The sequence below is a fragment of the Lagenorhynchus albirostris genome, chromosome X (genome assembly GCF_949774975.1).
Source record: "Lagenorhynchus albirostris chromosome X, mLagAlb1.1, whole genome shotgun sequence".
In the NCBI taxonomy this organism is placed as follows: domain Eukaryota; kingdom Metazoa; phylum Chordata; class Mammalia; order Artiodactyla; family Delphinidae; genus Lagenorhynchus; species Lagenorhynchus albirostris.
In genome coordinates this window covers 72212499-72232758 of record NC_083116.1, presented here as the reverse complement: position 1 = coordinate 72232758, position 20260 = coordinate 72212499, and the positions used below count along the sequence as shown (strand labels likewise).

The following is a 20260-nucleotide window of genomic DNA, read 5'->3' as shown; positions in this document are numbered from 1 at the left end:
TGATTAGGTCCCATTTGTTTACTTTTTCTTTTCTTTCCATTACTCTAGGAGAGTGATCCAAGAAAATATTACTGTGGTTTATGTCAAAGAGTGTTCTGCCTATGTTTTCCTCTAGGAGTTTTATAGCATCCAGTCTTACATTTAGGTCTTTAATCCATTTTGTGTATGGTGTTAAAGAATGTTCTAATTTCATTCCTTTACATGTAGCTGTCCAGTTTTTCCAGCACCACTTATTGAAGAGACTATTTTTTCTCCATTGTGTATCGTTGCCTCCTTTGTCACAGATTAACTGACCATAAGTGCGTGCGTTTATTTCTGGGCTTCCTATCCTGTTCCACTGATCTATATGTCTGTTTTTCTATCCTGTTCCATTGATCTATGTCTGTTTTAACAGTACCATACTCTTTTGATGACTGTAGCTTTGTAGTATAGTCTGACATCAGCAAGCACGATTCTTCCAGCTCTGTTCTTCTTTCTCAAGACTGTTTTGGCTATTTGGGGTCTTTTGTGTTTCTGTACAAATTAAAATTTTTTTGTTCTAGTTCTGTGAAAAATGCCATAGGTAACCTGATAGGGATTGCACTGAATCTGCAGATTGCCTTGGGTAGTAAGGTCATTTTAACAATATTGATTCTTCCAATCCTAGAACATGGTCTATCTTTCCATCTGTTTGTGTGGTCTTCAATTTTTTTTCATGAGCACTTTCTAGTTTTTGGAGTACAGATCTTTTGCCTCCTTAGGTAGGTTTATTCCTAGGGATTTTAATGTTTTTGATGTGACGGTAAATGGGATTGATTCCTTAATTTCTCTTTTTGATAGTTCTTTTTTAGTGTATAGAAATGCAACAGATTTCTGTATATTAATTTTCTATCCAGCGACTTTACCAGATTCATTAATGAGCTATAGTAGTTTTCTGGTAGTGTCTTTAGGATTTTCTATGTATAGTATCATGTCATCTGCAAACAGTGATGGTTTTACTTCTTCTTTTCCAATTTGGATTCCTTTTATTTCTTTTTTTTCTCTGATTGCTCTGGATAGGACTTCCAAAACTATGTTGAATGAAAGTGGTGAGAGTGGGCATCCTTGTCTTGTTCCTGATCTTAGAGGAAATGCTTTCAGCTTTTCACCATTGAGTATGTTGTTAGCCGTAGGTTTGTTGTATATGGCCTTTATTATGTTAAGGTATGTTCTCTCTGTGCCCACTTTCTGAAGAGTTTTTTTTAATCATAAATGGATGTTGAATTTTATCAAGCTTTTTCTGCATCTATTAAGATGATCATATGGTTTTTCTTCTTCAATTTGTTAATGTGGTGTATCACATTGATTGATTTGGGGATTATGAAAAACCTTTGCATCCCTGGGATAAATCCTACTTGCTCACGGTGTATGATCCTTTTAATATAAAGTTGCATTTGGTTTGCTAGTTTCTTTAAATTTTTAAATTTTATTTATTTTTTATACAGCAGGTCCTTATTAGTCATCAATTTTATACACATCAGCATATACATGTCAATCCCAATCACCCAATTCATCACACCACCAAGTTTGCTAGTATTTTGTTGAGGATTTTTGCACCTATGTTCATCAGTGATATTGGCCTACAATTTTCTTTTTTGTAATATCTTTGTCTGGTTTTGGTATCAGGGTAATGGCAGCCTCATATAATGAATTTGGAAGTGTTCCTTCCTCTGTAATTTTTTGGAATAGTTTCAGAAGGATAGGTGTTAACTCTTCTCTAAATGTTTAGTGGAATTCACCTGTGAAGCCACCTGGTCCTGGAGTTTTGTTTATTGGGAGTTTTTAAATTACTGATTTGATTTCAGTACTGATAATTGGGGTTCCTTTCTAAGTGATAAATCATTTTTTCTCACTCCTTTCAGATATTCTCTTTGCAGTTGGCTTTCAGTATTTTTAGTATTATGTTTCTGTGTGTGGATCACTTTGTGTATTTGATTTGAAGTTCGCTGACCTTCTTGGATGTGTAGATTAATATTTTTTGTCAAATTTGGGAAGCTTTCAGCCATTATTTCTTTGAATATTTTTTCCTGTTCTTCTCTCTCCCATTCTTGATACTCCCATTATGTGTATGTTGGTGTAGTTAATGATGTTCCACTTTTCTTTGAGGCATTTTTAAAATTCTTTTTTCTCCCTTATCTTCAGATTGCATAATCTATCAATCTATCTTCAAATTTGGTGATTTGAAACAGCTGGGTTCTGCAAGTTACAATCTACTGTTCAGCCCCTCTAGTGAATTTTTAATTTCACTGATTGTAGTTTACACTTCCAGATTTTTCATATAATTCTTGAAAACAATATTCTATGTCTTTATTGATATTCTCTATTTGTTAAGACATTGTTATCACACCTTCCTTTATTTCTTTTAGCTTCATTTAGTTCTGTGAACATATTTGTAATGGTTACTTTGACATCTTTGTTAAGTCTGATATCTGGGTCATGTCACAGAGTTAGTGTTACTTGCTTTTTTTCCTGTGTATGGGTCACACTTTCTTGTTTCTTTGTATGTCTCATATTTTTTTTTGAAAACTGAGTATTTTATGTAATATATTAGAAACATTTTAGGTGGCAACTCTAGAGACTGATTCCCCCAACCCTGGGGCTTGTTTTTGTTGTTGTTTGTGTATTTATTTGTGTAGTAACTCTACTGGACTATTTTAGGAAAGTCTAGTTTCCTCACATGTGAAGCTTCTTATGTTGCTTCTCAGAGGACACAGACTTGGTTACGTGCAGTAGTCACCATGGGCTGACAGTGTTGAGTAGGGCTCTCTTTAACTTTCTCTTTCTCTGATGTCTCTATTAAGCTGGCTGACTGCTGGTATCACATCCAGCTGTTATGCTCCTCTAATTGCATGATGATTGCTCTATTGTTTTCAACAATGCCTGGAGGTGTAAACTGCTCTACAGTCTAAACCAGTTATATTCAGACAACTTTGTAGGGATGGTCTTTAATGCAAATCTTTGAGGTTTGTTCTGACGCCAGTAAGGCTCTTCTGAGCTGTCTTTTTCCATAGCTCTCTATGGTAATATAGCTGGTCTGTGAGTTACTTGTTCAAACAGAGCTACTATCCTTCTCTTAATTGCTTACCACCAAAATCTCCATTATTTTCAAGACTACTCTTTGGCTTGAACTTTCCCACACCCTGTTTCAAGTGAAGTAAGTTCCTTTAGAGAGAAGTTTGAAGCTCCCTGTTCTTATGGACTGCCTTTCTCCCTGGGGAAGATCTCTGAGCCTCTGCTCCAGACCTTTGAGGGGTGGGGGGGGGCAGTGGACTCCTTTCCTCTGAGTGATACCTCTTGTTTAACAGAAGGGTGCTGGGTAGGGTAGTAGTAGTAGTCTCTGGTTTTCTTGGATTGCCTCTTTGGGTATGGAACCACTGCCCTAAGAGTTAGCTGGGAAAAGGAAAACCAGGGCTCTAATATTCTTGGTCTGACTTGCCTGAGGTACATAATCTGCCCTATAAGTGGAGGCTGGGTGAAGGAAGGGAGGCTCATTCTCTTGGCCATACTTGCCAGGAACTGAGGCTTTGCAACTTGCATCTCAAGGTGGAATGAGAAGTGTTGGCAGCCTGCTGCTCTTTGTGGCATACCATATCACTTGAGGGGGGTGTGAGCATTGTTTTCCTGGCCATACTTGCCTGGAATGGAGCTTCCCTCATGCTAATCTGGGGGAGAGACAGGAAGGGAGTAGGTCATGGCTCAAGTACCACAGACTCACGTTTCTTTCCAAGATTTAGTAGATATTCTATAGATCTTTCTTCATTTTATGTATGCTCTAAGGACAATTTCCAGAGACTTTAAATGTTTTTTTCTGTATTTTTTTTTGCCCATTTCTTCCAATGTTGGTAATATTTCTCTTACTGATTACTAATTTAAATAGGTTTAAAATATTTTATCCAAGTTTGTGGTTGTTTTGCTGGGCAGCTGGTCCTATCAGGTTCTCATGCTGCCACTCCAAAAGTGGAAATCTCTAGAAAACTCATTTTATTGATAAGAAAACAGACCAAGAGAGGTGGTGCCATCTGCCTAGAGCCACAGTGTGTTTGTGGCACAGCTGAGACTAGAAGCCAGGGGCACTCACTCTTGGTTGAGTGCTCCTTTGACTGGTTACCCTGTATATATATATATTTTTTTTTTAATTTTTAATTTATTTTTTTGCGGTATGTGGGCCTCTCACTGTTGTGGCCTCTCCCATTGTGGAGCACAGGCTCCAGACGAGCAGGCTCAGCGGCCATGGCTCACGGGCCCAGCCGCTCCGTGGCATGTGGGGTCTTACCGGACCGGGACACAAACCCGTGTCCCCTGCATCAGCAGGCGGACTCTCAACCACTGCGTCACCAGGGAAGCCCAAGATATTTTTTTAAAAAATAGAAAAAATCAGTAAAACCGAGAGCTGGTTTTTTAAGAAGATAAACAAAATTGACAAACCACTATCCAGGATCACCAAGGAAAGAGATAGTACCCAAATAAACAAAATAAGAAATGGAGGCAGAAAAATAATGACCAATACCACAGAAATACAAAATATTATAAGAGATTACTATGAACAGTTATACGCCAACAAATTGGAGAACCTAAAAGAAGTGGACAAGTTTCTAGAAACATAGCCTGCCAAAACTGAGTTAAGAAGAAACAGATAATTTTTTTCCTTTTCCATTATGGTTAATCACAAGATATTGAATATAGTTCACTGTGCTATACAGTAGGACCTTGTTGTTTATCTATTTTATACAGAGTAGTTTGTATCTGCTAATCCTAAACCCCTAATTTATCCCTCCCCCACTCCCTTTCCCTTTTGGTAACCGTAAGTTTGTTTTCCATGTCTGTGAGTCTCTTTCTGTTCTGTAAATACGTTTATTCGTATCATATTTTAGATTCCACATATACGTGACATCAAATGATATTTGTCTTTGTCGGACTTACTTGACTTAATATGGTAATCTCTAGGTCCATCCATGTTGCTGCAAATGGCATTATTTTGTTCTTTTTTATGGTTGAGTAGTATTTGTGTGTGCATGTATATCTATCTATCTATCTATCTATCTATCTATCATATCTTCTTTATCCGTTCATCTGCTGACAGACATTTAGGTTGCTTCCACGTCTTGGCTATTGTAAATAGTGCTGGTATGAACATTGGGTGCATGTATCTTTTTCAATTAGAGTTTGCTCCGGATACATGCCCAGAACTGCAGGATGATATGGTAACTATATTTTTAGTTTTATAAGGAACCTCCATACTGTTCTCCATATTGGCTGTATCAATTTACATTCCCACCAACAGTGCAAGAGTATTCCCTTTTCTCCACACCCTCTCCAGCATTTGTTGTTTGTAGATTTCTCTGATCATGCCCATTCTAACCGGTGTGAGGTGATACCTCATTGTAGTTTTGATTTGCATTTCTCTATTAGTGATGTTGAGCATATTTTCATGTACCATCTGTATGTCTTCTTTGGAGAAATGTCTGTTTAGGTCTTCTGCCCATTTTTTGATGGGGTTGTTTTTGTTATTGAGTTGTATGAGCTGTTTGTATATTTTGGAAATTAAGCCCTTGTTGGTCACATCATTTGTAAATATTTTCTCCCAGTCTGTAGGCTATCTTTTCATTTCATTGATGGTTTCATTTGCTGTGCAAAAGCTTTTGATTATGTCCCATTTGTTTATTTTTGCTTTTATTTCTATTGCCTTGTGAGGTTGACCTAAGAAAACATTGGTACGATTTATGTCAGAGGATGTTTTGCCTATGTTCACTTCTAGGAGTTCTTTGGTGTCATGTTTTATATTTAAGTCTTTAAGACATTCTGAGTTTATTTTTATGTATGGTGTTAGGGGGTATATCCAGTTTTCCCAGCACCACTTGCTGAAGAAACTGTCTTCTCCATTGTATATTCTTGCCTCCTTTTTCATAGAGTAATTGACTGGAGATTTGTGGGTTTCTTTCTTTTTTTTATTTTTATTTTTTGCGGTACACGGGCCTCTCACTGCTGTGGCCTCTCCTGTTGTGGAGCACAGGCTCCGGACGTGCAGGCTCAGCAGCCACGGCTCACAGGCCCAGCCGCTCTGTGGCATGTGGGATCCTCCCGGACCGGGGAACGAACCCATGTCCCCTGCATCGGCAGGCGGACTCCCAACCACTGCACCACCAGGGAAGCCCTTGTGGGTTTATTTCTGAGCTCTCTATTCTGCTCCATTGATCCATGTGTGCTTTTGTGTCGATATGATGCCATTTTGATTACTGGAGCTTTGTAGTATTATCTGAAGTCTGGGAGGGTTATGCCTCCAGCTTTGTTCTTTTTCCTCAGGACTGCTTTGTCAATTCTGGATCTTTTATGGTTCTATATAAATTTTAGGATTATTTCTTCTAGTTCTGTGAAAAGTATCATGGGTAATTTGATAGGGGTTGCATTGAATCTGTAGATTGTTTTGGGTAGTATGGACATTTTTTTTTTTGTGGTATGTGGGCCTCTCACTGTTGTGGCCTCTCCCGATGCAGAGCACAGTCTCTGGACGCGCAGGCTCAGCGGCCACGGCTCACGGGACCAGCCGCTCCGCGGCATGTGGGATACTCCCGGACCGGGGCACAAACCCGTGTCCCCTGCATCGGCAGGCGGACCCTCAACCACTGCGCCACCAGGGAAGCTCAGTATGGACATTTTAACATTATTAATTCTTCCAATCCAAGAGCATGGGATATCTTTCCATGAAGAAACAGATAATTTGAACAGACCAATCACTAGAAGTGAAAATAGAATCTGTAATAATAATAAAAAGTCCCTGCAAAAAAAAAGTCCAGGACTGGATGGCTTCACTGGGGAATTCTACCAAATATACAAAGAACTTATACCTATCCTTCTCAAACTATTCCAAAAAACTGAGGAGGAGGGAACACTCCCAAAAATTCATTCTATGAAGCCACTATCACCCTGATACCAAAACCAAAGACACTACAAAAAAAAGAAAATTATAAGCCAATATCTTTGACAACTATAGAGGCAAATATCCTCAAAAAATATTTTTAGCATACCGAATACAATAATACATAAAAAGGATCATACACCATGTTCAAGTTGGATTCAATCCAGGGTTGCCATGATGCTTCAATATATGCAACTCAATCAATGTGATACACCACATGAATAAAACACAAAAACCATACGATTATCTCAATAGACGCAGAAAAAGTGCTTGATAAAATTCAACATCCATTCATGACAAAAACTCTCATCCATCAAGGTGTGTATAGAGGGAACATATCTCAACACAATAAAAGCCATTTACGACAAACCGACAGCCACATAATACTCAATGGTGAAAAGATGAAAGCCTTCCCAATAAATTCAGGAACAAGACAAGGATGCCCACTCTCACCACTTCTATTCACCATAGTATTTGAAGTCCTAACCATAGCCATCAGAGAAGAAAAATAAATAAAAGGTATCCAAATTGGAAGGGAAGAATTAAAACTGTGACTATTTGTAGATAACATGATACTCTATATAGAGCACCCTAAAGACTTCACACAAAAACTATTAAAAGTGATAAATGAATTCAGAAAGGTAGCAGGCTACAAGATTAATATAGAGAAATCTGTTGCATTTCTTTGCACTAACAATAAAATATCAGAAAAAGAAAGTTTAAAATAATTCCCATTTACCCCAATAAAGATGTTAAAAAAATAATAATTCCCATTTAAAATTGCATCAAAAATACCTAGGGATAAACTTAATCAAGGAGGTGAAAGACCTATATGCTGAAAATGATAGAACACTGATAAAGAAAACTGAATATGATTTAAAGAAATGGAAATATATCCCATGCTCTTGGACCGGAAGAGTTAATATTGTTGAAATGGCCATACTGCCCAGAGCAATCTACAGATTTAATGTCATCCCTATCAAAATACCCATGACATTTTCCACAGAACTAGAACAAATAATCCTAAAATTTATATGGAACCACAAAAGACCCAGAATTGCCAAAGCAAGCCTGAAGAAAAAGAACAAAGCTGGAGGCATAACCTTCCCAGACTTCAGATACTACTACAAAGTTACAGTAATAAAAATGGCATGGTACTGACAGAAAAACAGACATATGGATCAATGGAACAGAACAGAGAGCTCAGAAATAAACCCACACACTAACGTTTAATTGACAAAGGAGGCAAGAATATACAATAGAGAAAAGACAGTCTCTTCAGCAAGTGGTGTTGGGAATGCTGGACAGTTACATGTAATAAAATTAGAACATTCCCTCACACCATATACAAAAATAAACTCAATATGGTTTAAAGACCTAAATATAATATAAGACATGATGCCAAGAAACTCTTAGAAGTGAACATAGGCAAAACATTCCCTGACATAAATCATAGCAATAGTTTCTTAGGTCAGTCTCCCAGGGCAAAAGAAATAAAAGCAAATTATAAGCTTTTGCACAGCAAAGGAAACAATCAACAAAACAAAAAGACAACCTACAGAATGGGAGAAAATATTTGCAAATGATGCAACCAACAGGGGTTTAATATCCAAAATATAAAAACAGCTGATACAACTCAATATCAAAAAAAATCAATCAAAAAATGGGCAGAAGACTTAAACAGACATTTCTCCAAAGAAGACAGACAGATGGCCAATAGGCACAATGAAAAGATGCTCAAGATCGTTATTAGAGAAACACAAATCAAAACCACAATGAGTGATCATTGGTCAGAATGGCCATCATCAAAGAGTCTACAAATAATAAATTCTAGAAAGGGTGTGGAGAAGAGGACCCTCCTACACTGTTGGTGGGAATGTAAATTGGTGGAGCCACTATGGAAAACAGTATGGAGGTTCCTTAAAAAACTAAAAATAGAGCTACCATATGATCCAGCAATCCCACTCCTAGGTATGTATGTGGAAAAGATGAAAACTCTATTTTGAAAAGATACATGTACCCCAATGTTCATAACAACATTATTTACAATAGCCAAAACATGGAAACAACTCAAATGCCCATCAACAGACAATTGGCTTAAGGAGATGTGGTATATATATATATATATATATATATATATATATACACATACACACACACACACACACACATATACACACAATGAAATATTAGCCATAAAAAAGAACGAAATATTGCATTTGCAGCAACATGGATGGACCTAGGGAATATCATACTAAGTGAAGTAAGACAGAGAAAGACAAATATTCTATGTGGAAGGTAAAAAATAACACAAGTGAATCTACATACAAAATATAAACAGACTCACAGACATAGAAAACAAACTTATGGTTACCAAAGGGGAAGGGAAAGGGGAGGATAGATAAATTAGGAGTACTGGATTAACAGATACAAACTACTATACATAAAATAGATAAGTAACAAGGTCCTACTGTATAGCACAGGGAATGATATTCAGTATCTTATAATAACCTATAATGGAAATAATCTGAAAAAAAACATATATATAAAATAATCACTTTGATGTATACCTGAAACTAACAAAATATTTTAAGTCACTTAAACTTTAATTAAAAAAAAAGACAGAGACTGAAGGTTGAGGTTCAAAATGGCAGCACAGGAAGACCATGAACACAGTTCCTCTCACAGACACAACAAATTTTCAGCTATATTTGGAACGATTTTCCTTTGAAAAAGACCTGAAAACTAGATGAATAGCACCTCCACAAACAAAAGCTAAAAGATAAACTTTGAGACAGATAGGAGAGGCAGAGACATGGTCTTGCCATGGATTCCACTCTAGGAGCAGTGACCCAAAGTGAGGAGGGATACCACAATATGGTATTTTCCCTTGAGATGTGAAGGGATTGAACCCCACATCAAGCACCGCAATCCCTGGGTCCAGCACCAGAAAGACAAGCTCCCAAAATGTCTGGTTTTGAAAATCAATGGGGATTAAGAGGTCAGAAGAACCACAGAACTACAGGGAACAAGAAACCTGCTCTTAAACAGTTCATGCACAATCCATTTCACATGGAGATCCAGAGAAAAAGCAACAGTTTGAAAAGCACCTAAGCTGTAAGTAAGGGAGACCCACTTACTAATCTTAAAGTAGCTGCTGGGGAGGCAGGAACCTCCTGAGACTTTTCCCAGGGACGGAAGCATTGGCTGACACCATTTTTCTTTTCTTATTTTTTTCCTTCGGTATGCAGGCCTCTCACTGTTGTGGCCTCTCCCGTTGCAGAGCACAGGCTCCGGACGCGCAGGCTCAGCGGCCATGGCTCACAGGCCCAGCTGCTCCGCGGCATGTGGGATCTTCCCGGACCGGGGCACGAACCCGTGTCCCCTGCATTGGCAGGCGGACTCTCAACCACTGCGCCACCAGGGAAGCCTCTCTTTTCTTTTTTTAAATTTATTTTTTTATACAGCAGGTTCTTATTAGTTATCCATTTTATACATATAGTGTATATATGTCAATCCCAATCTCCCAATTCATCACACCACCCCTCCCCCCACCACTTTCCCCCCTTGGTGTCCATACGTTTGTTCTCTACATCTGTGTCTCTATTTCTGCCCTGCAAACTGGTTCATCTGTACCATTTTTCTAGGTTCCACATATATGCGTTAATATACGATATTTGTTTTTCTTTTTCTGACTTACTTCACTCTGTATGACAGTCTCTAGGTCCATCCACGTCTCTACAATGACCCGATTTCATTCCTTTTTATGGCTGAGTAATATTTCATTGTATATATGTACCATATCTTCTTTATCCATTCGTCTGTCAATGGGCATTTAGGTTGCTTCCATGACCTGGCTATTGTAAATAGTGCTGCAATGAACATTGGGGTGCATGTGTCTTTCAGAATTGTGGTTTTCTCTGGGTATATGCCCAGTAGTGGGATTGCTGGGTCATATGGTAATTCTATCTTTAGTTTTTTAAGGAACCTCCATACTGTTCTCCACAGTGGCTGTATCAATTTACATTCCCACCAACAGTGCAAGAGGGCTCCCTTTTCTCCACACCCTCTCCAGCATTTATTGTTTGTAGATATTCTGATGATGCCCATTCTAACTGGTGTGAGGTGATACCTCATTGTAGTTTTGATTTGCATTTCTCTAATAATTAGTGATGTTGAGCAGCTCTTCATGTGCTTCTTGGCCATCTGTATGTCTTCTTTGGAGAAGTGTCTATTTAGGTCTTCTGCCCATTTTTTAATGGGGTTGTTTGTTTTTTTAATATTGAGCTGCATGAGCTGTTTATATATTTTGGAGATGAACCCTTTGTCCATTTGCAAATATCTTCTCCCATTCTGAGGGTTGTCTTTTTGTGGCTGACAACATTTTGCAATCATATCCTAACTTGGTGATGACAGAGCTGGCAGGTGTCATTTTTGGTGCCCTCCCTCTAGCCTGGTTACACCATTGGGCATGCTCTGCACACCCTGCAAAACAGCCTGACTGTGTGAGCACCTTGAGCACCCACCCACTTCACACACAGCTGCCCCACACCTGGGCCAGGTGAGAGCACTACCCCCCTCCCCCGCCTAAGCGCAGCAGTTGCGATGCAATCAGACCAGGCGGGTACCCTGTGTACTGTCCACCTGTGCAGCAATCTCACCACAACTGGGCCATGAGAGCACCCTGAGTCCACCCCCACACCATGCAACAATTGTTCTGCAACCAGGCCAGGCATGTGCCTCATCCCCAACCTTCCATGAAACAGCTGTGCTACAATCAAGGGGGTGAGCACACACACCTTGCCTCACCCTCCCCATTAGCAGCTATGGCCCCACAAGAGCCCACACAAGGGACACCTCTTGAGTGTCTGGCTCTGATGTCCAGGGGAGAATGTGTTTCCAGGCCCCATGGATCATCTGCTACACTAGAACCCTCCTTCAAGACCTGGGGAGGTAGCTGTTTCACCTAATATACATAGACAAACAAAGAGTCAGACAAAATGAAGAGACAGAAGAATATGTTCCAAACCTAAGAACAAATCCCCAGAAAAAAGACCTTAATGAAATGGACATAAACAACCTGCCTTATAAAGTGTTCAAAGTAATGGTCACAAAGATGCTCACCAAACTTGGGAGGATACTGGAAGAGAAAATATAAGAAAGAAGCAAACAGAAGTAATATCTGAGCTAAAAAATACACTTGAGGGGTTTAACAGCAGACTGGATGAAGTAGAAGAACAAATTAGTGAGCTGGAAGATAAAGCAATAGGAATCACTCAGAGCAGCAAAATGAAAAAAGAATTTTAAAAAAGTGAAGATATTTTAAGGGACCTCTTGGATAACATCAAGAGTATTAATATGCACATCAAAGGTGTCCCAGAAGGAGAAGAGAGAGAAGAAGGGCTGGAAAAATTATTTGAAGAAATAATGGCTGAAAACATCCTCCATCTGGGGAAGGAAACAGACATCCAGGTCCAGGAAACCCAGAGAGTTCCAAATAAGATGAACCCCCCAAAAAACACACCAAGATATATTATACTTAAAATGGTAAAAGTTAAAAATAAAGAGAGAACCTTAAAAGCAGCAAGAGAAAAACAACTTACTACATAACAAGGGAAACCGCATAAGACTGTCAGCAGATATTTCAGCAGAAAATTTACAGGTTAGAAGAGAGTGGCATGACATATTCAAAGTGCTAAAAAGAAAAAACTTCCAATCATGAATTCTCTACCCAGCAAGGTTATCACTCAGAATTGAAGGAGTGATTAAGAGTTTTCCAGATAAGCAAAAGCTTTAACTCCTTTAGGAGTTCATACCACTAAGAAGGCCTTACAAGAAATGTTAAAGGGATTCTCTAAGCTGAAAAAACAGGCAGTAATTAATAATAAGAAAACAGGGACTTCCCTAGTGGCACAGTGGTTAAGAATCCGCCTGCCAATGCAGGGGACACAGGTTCAAGCCCTGGTCTGGAAAGATCCCACAAGCCGTGGAGCAACTAAGCCCATGCACCACAACTACTCAGCCTGTGCTCTAGAGCCCGCGAGCCACAACTAGTGAGCCTGCATGCCACAAGTACTGAAGCCCGTGTGCCTAGAGCCCGTGCTCTGCAACAAGAGAAGCCAGTGCAATGAGAAGCCCACGCTCACTGCAACTAGACAAAAGCCCGCGTGCAGCAACAAAGACCCAATGTAGCCATAAATAAATAAATAAATTTATAAAAAAAAAAGATGGGCAGAGGACCTGAGTAGACATTTTTCCAAAGAATACATAGAGATGCCCAAGAGGCACATACATGAAGTGATGCTCAACATCATTAATTATTAGAGAAATGAAAATCAATATCACAATGAGATACCACCTTACACCTGTTAGAATGGTTATTTTCAAAAAGACAAATAAGTGTTGACGAGCACGTGGAGAAAGGAAAACCCTTGTGCACTGTTGTTTGGAATGTAAATTGGTACAGCCAGTATGGAAAACATTATGGAGATTCTTTTAAAAATTTAGACTAGGACTACCATATTATCCAACTATTCCACTTTTGGGTATTTATCCAAAGAACATGAAACACTAATTCAAAAAGATATATGCACCCCTATGTTCGTTGCAGCATTATTTATAATAGCTGAGATATGGGGAAATCTAAGTGTCCATGGATGGATAAATGGATAAAGATGTGGCATATATGTGCATATGTGTGTGTACACACACACACACACACACACACACACACACACACACACACAGTGGAATGCTACTCAGTCATAAAAATGAATAAATCTTGCCATTTGTGACAACATGGATTGAGGGCATTATGCTAAATGAGTCTGAAGAAAAAAGATAAATAGGCTATGATTTCACTCATATGTAGAATCTAAAAAATAAAAACAAAACAAATGAAAAACAAAACAAATTGAAAACAAACTCAGAGATACAGAGACTAGATTGGTGTTTACCAGAGGGGAAGAATGCTGGGGATTGGGCAAAAGTGGTAAAGGGAGCCAATTATATGGTGACAGATGGTAACTAGACTTTTTGAGGTGATCACTTTGTAGTGTATACCAGTGTTGAATTATAATGTTGTACACCTGAAACTTTTAATATAATTAAAAAAGAGAGAAAATTAAAAAAGAGAGATTGGCAAAGTGGATTAAAAAATGTGTTGTCTATATGCTGGCTACAAGAAATTTCCTTCAAATATAACATTATAGGCAGACTGAAAATAAAAGGATGGAAATAGGTATATTATATAAACAGTAATCAAAGGATAGCAAGAGTAGCAATATTATATTAGTTATTGTAATTTCAGAGCAAAGAAAATTACTTGAGACAGACAGGAACATTATACAATGATAAAAGGTGAAATCCACAAAGAAGACATAGCAATCATAAATGTGCATGCATCCAATAACAGTGTTACAAAATATGAAGCAAAAACCAATAGGAGTGAGAAGAGCTAGATAACTCCACAGTTATAGTTGAAGATTTTAATGTGCCTGCTCAACAAATAATAGAACAATTAGCCAGAAAATAAGGAAAAGTATACAAGAACTTGGCAACACCATGAACCAGTGAGATCTAATCAACATTTATAGACTACTCCTCCCAACAACAGCAGAATACACATTCTTTTCAAGTGCCCATGGAACATTTACTAAGATCATATCCTGGGCCATAAAATAAATCTCAAAAAGTTTAAATAACTGAAATTATACAAGTTGTGTTCTCTGACCATAATGGAATAAAACTAGAATTCAGTAACAGAAAGATAACAGGAAAATCTGTAAACACTTAGAAACTAAACAACACACTACGAAGTAATCTATGGGTCAAAGAGGAAGTCTCAAAGGAAATAAAAAAATACATTGAAGTAAATGAAAATGAAAATACAATATAGCAAAATTTGTGGGCTACAGCTAAAGCAGCTCAGTGAGGGAAATTTACAGCACTAAATACATACATTAGAAAAGAGGAAAGGTCTCAATAATTTAAGTTCCCATCTCAAGAACCTAGAAAAGAAGAGCAAACTAAATGCAAAGCAAGCAGAATGAAGTGAATAATAAAGAGCAGAAATCAACAACACTGAAAATACAAAGGCAATAGAGAAAATCAATGGAGGAGATGGTTCTTTGAAAAGGTGGATAAAATCTACTAACTCTTGGCAAGAATGACAGAGAGAAAAGAAGGGAAGATGTAAATTATCAATATCAGGAATAAAACAGTAAATATCACTACAGACCCTGCACACATCAAAAGAATAATAAGGGAATAATAATACAAAGAACTCTATACATATAAATTTGACAACTTAGGGGACTTCCCTGGTGGTGCAGTGGTTAAGAATCCGCTTGCCAATGCAGGGGTCATGGGTTCAAGCTCTGGTCTGGGAAGATGCCACATGCCATGGAGCAACTAAGCCCGTGCACCACAACTACTGAGCCTGCCCTCTATAGAGCCTGCATGCCACAACTACTGAAGCCCACGTGCCTACAGCCCGTGCTCTGCAACAAGAGAAGCCACCACAGTAAGAAGCCTATGCACCACAACGAAGAGTAGCCCCTGCTCAGTAGCCCCCTACTTGCTGCAACTAGAGAAAGCCCGCATGAAGCAATAAAAACCCAATGCAGACAAAAATAAATAAATAAAATAAATTTTAAAAAATAAAATGCTGATGTTGTCAGCCTTGGCCATACCAATTTATATATAAAAAATTTTTTGACAACTTAGACGAAATGGGTCACTTCACTGAAAAACACAAATTATCAGAAATCACCCAATATAAAATAGATAATGTGAACAGTCTATAACTATTAAGGAAATAGAATATGTAGTTTTAAACTCTTGAAAAAAATCTCCAGGCCCAGTTACACTGCAGAATTCTACCAAACATTAAGAAAAGAACTGACATAAATTCTACACAATCTTTTCCAAAAATATGAGGAAACACGTTGCAATTCATTTTATGAATCTAGTATTACCCTGATACCAAAACCAAAGACTGTACAGAAAAAAAACTACTGACCAATGAATATAGATAAAAAATCTTTAACAATATGCTAGCAAACAGAGTTCAGCAATATATAAAAAGAATTATGGGAGGGAGGGAGACACAAAAGGGAAGGGATATGGGGATATATGTATATGTATAACTGATTCACTGTGTTATAAAGCAGAAACTAACACACCATTGTAAAGCAATTATACTCCAATAAAAATGATAAGAAAAAAAAAGAATTATACACTATGACCATGTGGGGTTTATTCTAACGATGCAAGGCTGGTTCAATATTTGAGATCAGTCAATGTAATCCCCCATATTAACAGGTTAAAGAAGAAAAATCACATGATCATATCAATTGATGCAGGAGAAGCATGTGACAAAATTCAATACTCATTCATGAAACTAGCAGAGAAAAGGAATAGTGGGAACTTCCTCAACTTGATAAAGAGCTTCTACAAAAATCCTATGGCTAACATTATACTTAACGGTGAAAGACTGAATGTTTTCCCCCTAAGAGAGTGAACAAGGCAAGAATATCCACTCTCATTACTCTTAACTAACATGGTGCTGAAAGTTCTAGTCTGTGCAGTAAGGCAAGAAAAGGAAAGAGAAGGCACATAGATTGGAAAGGAAGAAAAAAACTGTCTCTATTTGCAGATGACATGGTTGTTTACATAGGAAATCCTAAGGAATCTTCAAAGAAAATTCCTGAAATGAGTGAGTTCAGCAAGGTTGTGGGATACAAAATAAACACAGAAATAGCAACTGCATTTCTTCATACTAGAAATTAACACAGGACACCACTTACGATCACTCAAAAAAAAAAAAACCCACAGCACTTAGATATAAATCTAACAATACATGTACAGGAATTGTATGCTGGAAACTACATAATGCTGATGAAAGAAATAAAAAATCTAAATAAATGAAGAGACATACCCTGTTCATGGATTGGAAGATTCGGTATAATAAAGATGTCAATTCTATTTTTAAATTGAGATATAATTAAAGATGTCAATTCTTGATATAAAGTGTACTAGGTTCGATGGAGTCCTCCCCCAAAATTCATGTCCTTCCTGGTACTTCATCATGTGACCATATTTGGAAATAGGGGCACTGCAGATGTAACTAAGTTGAGATCATACTGAAGTAGAGTGGACCCTTAATCCAATAATGGCTGTGTACTTATAAGAAAAAGAGAAAGACAGAGGGAGAATGCCATGTGGTGACAGAGACTGGAGTTATGAATCTATAAGCCAAGGAATACCAAGGTTTGCCAACAACCATAAAAAGACAGGACGAGGCAAAGAAGGATCCTCTCCATAGAGCCTTCAGAAAGAGTATGGCCTACTGACACCTTGATTTCAGACTTCTGGCCTCCAGAACTGTAAGAGAATAAATTTCTCTTGTTATAAGTCACCCAGTTTGTGCTAATTTGTTATCACAGTTCTAGGAAACAAATACAGTTTAATGCAATTCCTATCAAAATCCCAGGAGGAATTTTTGTAGATTTAGACAAGATTATTCTAAAATGAATATAGAAGGGCAAAGGAACTAGATAGCTAATAACAATAAAGTGGGTACAATCACTCTACTTGCTTTTAAGACTTATTGTGTAGCTATAGTAATCAGGTACTCGCAGAGGGACTGACACATAGAGAAAATAGAGAACTCAGTAAGAGACTCACAAATATGCCCAACTGATTTTTTGTCAAAAGTACAAAAGCGCGGGCTTCCCTGGTGGCGCAGTGGTTGAGTCCGCCTGCCAATGCAGGGGACGCGGGTTCGTACCCCGGTGCGGGAACATCCCACATGCCGCGGAGCGGCTGGGCCCGTGAGCCCTGGCCGCTGAGCTTGTGCGTCCGGAGCCTGTGCTCCACAACAGGAGAGGCCACAACAGTGAGAGGCCCGCGTACAGAAGAAAAAAAAAAAAAAGTACAAAAGCAATTTAATGGAGGAAAGACAGCCTTGTCAACAAATGGTGCTAGAGCAACTGGATATCACAGCAAAAATGAACCTCAACCTAAATCTCACACCTCATACAAAAATTAACGTAAAATGTATTATGAACTTAAATGTAAAATATAAAACTATAAAACTTAAAAAAAGAGGAGAAAATCTTTGGGATATAGGGCTAGGCAAAAAGTGTACTAGATACCAACTTGAGCCTCTCCTTTGAACTGAAATTCCTAGCAAAAGCAGGTAAATAAGACGTGTGTTCTGGTGGAAAGAGCCCTGGAACTGAGGTCAGACGGTTCTAGTTCTGATTTTCATTCATTAGCCATATGAACTTAGGCAAATTGGTAACTTGACTTTTTTGAATCTTAAAAATTTCCTTATTTGTATATCAAGGATAATACCAGCATTTCCTACTTCATAGAATTACTGGGGGGCGGACTGTCAAATGAAATAATGGATGTAAGAATGCTCTGTAAAATGTAAAGTATGATAGTGTGGGCTTGAGGTTTTATATTTGTGCAATAGCCATTTTACCACTGTATGGAGGCACTTGATAAAGGTTATCTGCTTAATAAATAATGAATGAGTGACTGGTCATCAGAAAAGTCAAATAAGGGCAAATTTTTTTTCCAAGTATTTAAAAAAGGGATGCATAGCACATTCAATCAAACAGTAAAAAGCAACATATACTATGTAAAGAGCCAAGAGGGTTATTAAATTAATCTCTGTATAGAAAAGCTAACTATCCCATCATGTTTCAGGGAATTAGCAATAATGGATGGGAGGCTGGTCAAAAAACTAAAAAAATATTAACCTCTCTAACAGGCAACCCAAGATTCGGAGAGATGGAACAGTAATACATTAGACAGAATAAAAGTGGCAAAATGCTCAGAGCAGTTTTGGCCTTATATAGCGACTATGGAAATTGATCAATTTGAATTTATAGTACAATTTAATTTTAGTTTGTATTTGTTACTATGGCAAACACATCTGAAGGTCCAGATGAGGCTCATAGCTTAGAAATTTAATTTTCTCTTCTTCCCAAAAGAAAGTTAAGATGAGGGGAAAAAAAAGATGTATATATCTCCAAAATGTTCAATGCTAAAGTTTTTTTTTAAACTTAAATTTACACAGGCCATAATTACATAGCTCCAGAATTCTGGGTTTCTGTAAGATGATGCTAGTTTGTACCAGGTTGTCACCCTGCTATATTGTTCCACCATCTGTTGTGGTTTGCAGACGTTTGTATATGAAGAAGCAGTTGGGCAAGTCAGGAGCCTTGGATATTAACATGGACTCAAGTAATGACTTTTGTGTGACTTTAAGCAAGCCATTTGACCTTCTTAGTATTTTATAGCTCCCTTATAATAACAGTACTACCTTACCTTACCTGTGTATGAGTTGTTAAAGTTCACAACACATATTATTATTTTAATTGATCCTTAAAACCTCAGTATGGGAGTCAGAAAAGGTATTATTTCCATTTTACAAATGAGAAAACTGAAGTCAAACAGCAGAGGAGGAATATCCATATGCAAAAACAAACAAATGAGAAACCATTTAGACCCTTACCTCATACACCATAAACAAAAATTAACTCAAAATGAATCACAGACCTATATGTAAGAAATAAAACTATAAAAGCTACAAGAAAACATAGAAGAAAATCTTTGTAAATTTGGAATCGGCAAAGACTTCTTATCATGACTAAAAACATGACCCATAAAAGAAAAAATAATAAATTGGTCTTCATCAAAATTCAGAATATTTGCTTTTTAAATGCTGCCATTAAGAAAATGAAAAGACAAACCAGAGACTGGGAGAAAATATTTACAAGTAATATATTTGATAAAGGATTTATATCTAGAATACATAAAGAACACATAACTTACTGAGAATCTAATTTAAAAAATGGGAAAATAATTGAATAGATATCTTTCCAAAAAAGATAAACAAATGGTCAATAAGCACATGAAAAAATGATCAACAGTGTTAGCTATCACGGAAATTCAAATCAAAACCACAATGAACTACCATTACATACCCACTAGAATGGCTATAATAAAAAAGATGGACAATAACAAGTGTTAATAAGGATGTGGAGAAGTTGGAACCCTCATACACTGCTGGGAGGAATGTAAAAGGTGCAGCAACTTTGGAAAACAGATCGCAGTTCTTCAAAAAGTTTAGAGCGTTACCATATGAGCCATTAATTCATGTACTCAAGAAAATTGAAAACAAACCTTTGAAAACGAAGACTTAGACACAACTGTTCATAGCAGCATTATTTGTAATAGCCAAAAAGTGGAAACAAATAAAATATTTATCAACTAGTGAGTGGATAAACAAAATGTGACATACAAATTCAA

The 20260-nt window shown here is 37.6% G+C and overlaps 1 protein-coding gene across 1 annotated transcript in view; it reads right to left on the bottom strand.

Moving 5' to 3' along the window:
• The window catches only part of TEX11 (testis expressed 11), a 353939-nt gene that overhangs the window by 16017 nt on the left and 317662 nt on the right, over nt 1-20260 (bottom strand). The gene's annotated exons all lie outside the window — the stretch shown is intronic.